Consider the following 6452-nt stretch of genomic DNA (forward strand, 5'->3'; position numbering starts at 1 on the left):
CCCGGGCTTAAGGCCCCGCCGGCAGGCAGGCAGGCAGGCTGGGGAAGGGACCGAGTGGGGAGCGGAGGCCCGGTCTACCCGCCATAGAGGCCTATGGGGGTAGACCTGGCCTCCGCCCGCCGGAGGCCCGGTCTACCCGCATAGGCCTGAATGGCGGGTAGACCTGGCCTCCGGGCCTCCGGCCGGCCCGGCCTGGAGACCCCGCCGCTTCCCCCCGGGAAGAACACTCCCTCCGGGGCTTAATTTTCCACAGTGGGAGGGGGGGGGCGTCCCCGGGGCTTAAGGATCCGCTTCCCCTGGCCGGGGCTCCCACCTCCCTTCCCGGGCTTAAGGCCCCGCCGGCAGGCAGGCAGGCAGGCTGGGGAAGGGACCGAGTGGGGAGCGGAGGCCCGGTCTACCCGCCATAGAGGCCTATGGGGGTAGACCTGGCCTCCGCCCGCCGGAGGCCCGGTCTACCCGCATAGGCCTGAATGGCGGGTAGACCTGGCCTCCGCCCCCCGGAGGCCCGGTCTACCCGCATAGGCCTGAATGGCGGGTAGACCTGGCCTCCGCCCGCCGGGTAGACCTGGCCTCCGGGCCTCCGTCCGGCCGGGGCTGGAGACGCCGCCGCTTCCCCCCGGGAAGAACACTCCCTCCGGGGCTTAATTTTCCACAGTGGGAGGGGGGGGGGCGTCCCCGGGGCTTAAGGATCCGCTTCCCCTGGCCGGGGCTCCCACCTCCCTTCCCGGGCTTAAGGCCCCGCCGGCAGGCAGGCAGGCAGGCTGGGGAAGGGACCGTGTCGGGAGCGGAGGCCCGGTCTACCCGCCATAGAGGCCTATGGGGGTAGACCTGGCCTCCGCCCGCCGGAGGCCCGGTCTACCCGCCTAGGCCTGAATGGCGGGTAGACCTGGCCTCCGCCCGCCGGAGGCCCGGTCTACCCGCCTAGGCCTGAATGGCGGGTAGACCTGGCCTCCGCCCGCCGGAGGCCCGGTCTACCCGCATAGGCCTGAATGGCGGGTAGACCTGGCCTCCGCCCCCCGGAGGCCCGGTCTACCCGCATAGGCCTGAATGGCGGGTAGACCGGGCCTCCGCCCGCCGGGTAGACCTGGCCTCCGCCAGCCGGGTAGACCTGGCCTCCGGGCCTCCGTCCGGCCGGGGCTGGAGACGCCGCCGCTTCCCCCCGGGTAGAACACTCCCTCCGGGGCTTAATTTTCCACAGCGGGAGGGGGGGGCGTCCCCGGGGCTTAAGGATCCGCTTCCCCTGGCCGGGGCTCCCACCTCCCTTCCCGGGCTTAAGGCCCCGCCGGCAGGCAGGCTGGGGAAGGGACCGAGTGGGGAGCGGAGGCCCGGTCTACCCGCCATAGAGGCCTATGGGGGTAGACCTGGCCTCCGCCCGCCGGAGGCCCGGTCTACCCGCATAGGCCTGAATGGCGGGTAGACCTGGCCTCCGCCCGCCGGAGGCCCGGTCTACCCGCATAGGCCTGAATGGCGGGTAGACCTGGCCTCCGCCCGCCGGAGGCCCGGTCTACCCGCATAGGCCTGAATGGCGGGTAGACCTGGCCTCCGCCCGCCGGAGGCCCGGTCTACCCGCCTAGGCCTGAATGGCGGGTAGACCTGGCCTCCGCCCGCCGGAGGCCCGGTCTACCCGCATAGGCCTGAATGGCGGGTAGACCTGGCCTCCGCCCCCCGGAGGCCCGGTCTACCCGCATAGGCCTGAATGGCGGGTAGACCTGGCCTCCGCCCGCCGGAGGCCCGGTCTACCCGCATAGGCCTGAATGGCGGGTAGACCTGGCCTCCGCCCGCCGGGTAGACCTGGCCTCCGGGCCTCCGTCCGGCCGGGGCTGGAGACGCCGCCGCTTCCCCCCGGGAAGAACACTCCCTCCGGGGCTTAATTTTCCACAGTGGGAGGGGGGGCGTCCCCGGGGCTTAAGGATCCGCTTCCCCTGGCCGGGGCTCCCAGCTCCCTTCCCGGGCTTAAGGCCCCGCCGGCAGGCAGGCAGGCAGGCTGGGGAAGGGACCGAGTCGGGAGCGGAGGCCCGGTCTACCCGCCATAGAGGCCTATGGGGGTAGACCTGGCCTCCGCCCGCCGGAGGCCCGGTCTACCCGCATAGGCCTGAATGGCGGGTAGACCTGGCCTCCGCCAGCCGGAGGCCCGGTCTACCCGCATAGGCCTGAATGGCGGGTAGACCTGGCCTCCGCCCCCCGGAGGCCCGGTCTACCCGCATAGGCCTGAATGGCGGGTAGACCTGGCCTCCGCCCCCCGGAGGCCCGGTCTACCCGCATAGGCCTGAATGGCGGGTAGACCTGGCCTCCGCCCCCCGGAGGCCCGGTCTACCCGCATAGGCCTGCATGGGGGTAGACCTGGCCTCCGCCCGCCGGGTAGACCGGGCCTCCGGGCCTCCGTCCGGCCGGGGCTGGAGACGCCGCCGCTTCCCCCTGGGAAGAACACTCCCTCCGGGGCTTAATTTTCCACAGTGGGAGGGGGGGCGTCCCCGGGGCTTAAGGATCCGCTTCCCCTGGCCGGGGCTCCCACCTCCCTTCCCGGGCTTAAGGCCCCGCTGGCAGGCAGGCAGGCAGGCAGGCAGGCAGGCTGGGGAAGGGACCGAGTCGGGAGCGGAGGCCCGGTCTACCCGCCATAGAGGCCTATGGGGGTAGACCTGGCCTCCGCCCGCCGGAGGCCCGGTCTACCCGCATAGGCCTGAATGGCGGGTAGACCGGGCCTCCGCCCCCCGGAGGCCCGGTCTACCCGCATAGGCCTGAATGGCGGGTAGACCTGGCCTCCGCCCCCCGGAGGCCCGGTCTACCCGCATAGGCCTGAATGGCGGGTAGACCTGGCCTCCGCCCGCCGGGTAGACCTGGCCTCCGGGCCTCCGTCCGGCCGGGGCTGGAGACGCCGCCGCTTCCCCCCGGGAAGAACACTCCCTCCGGGGCTTAATTTTCCACAGTGGGTGGGGGGGGCGTCCCCGGGGCTTAAGGATCCGCTTCCCCTGGCCGGGGCTCCCAGCTCCCTTCCCGGGCTTAAGGCCCCGCCGGCAGGCAGGCAGGCAGGCTGGGGAAGGGACCGAGTCGGGAGCGGAGGCCCGGTCTACCCGCCATAGAGGCCTATGGGGGTAGACCTGGCCTCCGCCCGCCGGAGGCCCGGTCTACCCGCATAGGCCTGAATGGCGGGTAGACCTGGCCTCCGCCAGCCGGAGGCCCGGTCTACCCGCATAGGCCTGAATGGCGGGTAGACCTGGCCTCCGCCCCCCGGAGGCCCGGTCTACCCGCATAGGCCTGAATGGCGGGTAGACCTGGCCTCCGCCCCCCGGAGGCCCGGTCTACCCGCATAGGCCTGAATGGCGGGTAGACCTGGCCTCCGCCCCCCGGAGGCCCGGTCTACCCGCATAGGCCTGCATGGGGGTAGACCTGGCCTCCGCCCGCCGGGTAGACCGGGCCTCCGGGCCTCCGTCCGGCCGGGGCTGGAGACGCCGCCGCTTCCCCCCGGGAAGAACACTCCCTCCGGGGCTTAATTTTCCACAGTGGGAGGGGGGGCGTCCCCGGGGCTTAAGGATCCGCTTCCCCTGGCCGGGGCTCCCACCTCCCTTCCCGGGCTTAAGGCCCCGCTGGCAGGCAGGCAGGCAGGCAGGCAGGCAGGCTGGGGAAGGGACCGAGTCGGGAGCGGAGGCCCGGTCTACCCGCCATAGAGGCCTATGGGGGTAGACCTGGCCTCCGCCCGCCGGAGGCCCGGTCTACCCGCATAGGCCTGAATGGCGGGTAGACCGGGCCTCCGCCCCCCGGAGGCCCGGTCTACCCGCATAGGCCTGAATGGCGGGTAGACCTGGCCTCCGCCCCCCGGAGGCCCGGTCTACCCGCATAGGCCTGAATGGCGGGTAGACCTGGCCTCCGCCCGCCGGGTAGACCTGGCCTCCGGGCCTCCGTCCGGCCGGGGCTGGAGACGCCGCCGCTTCCCCCCGGGAAGAACACTCCCTCCGGGGCTTAATTTTCCACAGTGGGTGGGGGGGGCGTCCCCGGGGCTTAAGGATCCGCTTCCCCTGGCCGGGGCTCCCACCTCCCTTCCCGGGCTTAAGGCCCCGCTGGCAGGCAGGCAGGCAGGCAGGCAGGCAGGCTGGGGAAGGGACCGAGTCGGGAGCGGAGGCCCGGTCTACCCGCCATAGAGGCCTATGGGGGTAGACCTGGCCTCCGCCCGCCGGAGGCCCGGTCTACCCGCATAGGCCTGAATGGCGGGTAGACCGGGCCTCCGCCCCCCGGAGGCCCGGTCTACCCGCATAGGCCTGAATGGCGGGTAGACCTGGCCTCCGCCCCCCGGAGGCCCGGTCTACCCGCATAGGCCTGAATGGCGGGTAGACCTGGCCTCCGCCCGCCGGGTAGACCTGGCCTCCGGGCCTCGTCCGGCCGGGGCTGGAGACGCCGCCGCTTCCCCCCGGGAAGAACACTCCCTCCGGGGCTTAATTTTCCACAGTGGGTGGGGGGGCGTCCCCGGGGCTTAAGGATCCGCTTCCCCTGGCCGGGGCTCCCACCTCCCTTCCCGGGCTTAAGGCCCCGCCGGCAGGCAGGCAGGCAGGCTGGGGAAGGGACCAAGTCGGGAGCGGAGGCCCGGTCTACCCGCCATAGAGGCCTATGGGGGTAGACCTGGCCTCCGCCCCCCGGAGGCCCGGTCTACCCGCATAGGCCTGAATGGCGGGTAGACCTGGCCTCCGCCCGCCGGAGGCCCGGTCTACCCGCATAGGCCTGAATGGCGGGTAGACCGGGCCTCCGCCCGCCGGGTAGACCTGGCCTCCGCCAGCCGGGTAGACCTGGCCTCCGGGCCTCCGTCCGGCCGGGGCTGGAGACGCCGCCGCTTCCCCCCGGGTAGAACACTCCCTCCGGGGCTTAATTTTCCACAGCGGGAGGGGGGGGCGTCCCCGGGGCTTAAGGATCCGCTTCCCCTGGCCGGGGCTCCCACCTCCCTTCCCGGGCTTAAGGCCCCGCCGGCAGGCAGGCAGGCAGGCTGGGGAAGGGACCGAGTGGGGAGCGGAGGCCCGGTCTACCCGCCATAGAGGCCTATGGGGGTAGACCTGGCCTCCGCCCGCCGGAGGCCCGGTCTACCCGCATAGGCCTGAATGGCGGGTAGACCTGGCCTCCGGGCCTCCGGCCGGCCCGGCCTGGAGACCCCGCCGCTTCCCCCCGGGAAGAACACTCCCTCCGGGGCTTAATTTTCCACAGTGGGAGGGGGGGGGCGTCCCCGGGGCTTAAGGATCCGCTTCCCCTGGCCGGGGCTCCCACCTCCCTTCCCGGGCTTAAGGCCCCGCCGGCAGGCAGGCAGGCAGGCTGGGGAAGGGACCGAGTGGGGAGCGGAGGCCCGGTCTACCCGCCATAGAGGCCTATGGGGGTAGACCAGGCCTCCGCCCGCCGGAGGCCCGGTCTACCCGCATAGGCCTGAATGGCGGGTAGACCTGGCCTCCGCCCCCCGGAGGCCCGGTCTACCCGCATAGGCCTGAATGGCGGGTAGACCTGGCCTCCGCCCGCCGGGTAGACCTGGCCTCCGGGCCTCCGTCCGGCCGGGGCTGGAGACGCCGCCGCTTCCCCCCGGGAAGAACACTCCCTCCGGGGCTTAATTTTCCACAGTGGGAGGGGGGGGGGCGTCCCCGGGGCTTAAGGATCCGCTTCCCCTGGCCGGGGCTCCCACCTCCCTTCCCGGGCTTAAGGCCCCGCCGGCAGGCAGGCAGGCAGGCTGGGGAAGGGACCGTGTCGGGAGCGGAGGCCCGGTCTACCCGCCATAGAGGCCTATGGGGGTAGACCTGGCCTCCGCCCGCCGGAGGCCCGGTCTACCCGCCTAGGCCTGAATGGCGGGTAGACCTGGCCTCCGCCCGCCGGAGGCCCGGTCTACCCGCCTAGGCCTGAATGGCGGGTAGACCTGGCCTCCGCCCGCCGGAGGCCCGGTCTACCCGCATAGGCCTGAATGGCGGGTAGACCTGGCCTCCGCCCCCCGGAGGCCCGGTCTACCCGCATAGGCCTGAATGGCGGGTAGACCTGGCCTCCGCCCGCCGGGTAGACCTGGCCTCCGGGCCTCCGGCCGGCCGGGCCTGGAGACGCCGCCGCTTCCCCCCCGGGAGGACACCCGCCCCCGGGCTTAATTTTCCAGTCGGGGGGGGGGGGTGTTGGCGCACCCCGGGGCTTAAGGCTCCCCTTCCCCGAGCCGAGCCACCCCCCCCTTCCCGGGCTTAATGCTCGGCTCACCCCGTGGAGGTAGGCCTCTGGTGGAGGGAAGCGGGCAGGCGGGCAGGCCAGGGGCTGACGAAAGCTCCACCAACCTCTTCCTGCTGCTGCTGCTACTGCCAGCCTGCCTGGCTGAACTGTTTCCAGCCAGGGTGACATCACAGTAGGGCAGGCAGGGCACCTGGCTGCTGCTGCTGCTGCCAGCCTGCCTACCTGGCTGAACTGTTTCCAGCCAGGGTGACATCACAGTAGGGCAGGCAGGACCCATGGCTGCTGCT

This window comes from Hemicordylus capensis, chromosome 2, assembly GCF_027244095.1.
Source record: "Hemicordylus capensis ecotype Gifberg chromosome 2, rHemCap1.1.pri, whole genome shotgun sequence".
Classification (NCBI taxonomy): domain Eukaryota; kingdom Metazoa; phylum Chordata; class Lepidosauria; order Squamata; family Cordylidae; genus Hemicordylus; species Hemicordylus capensis.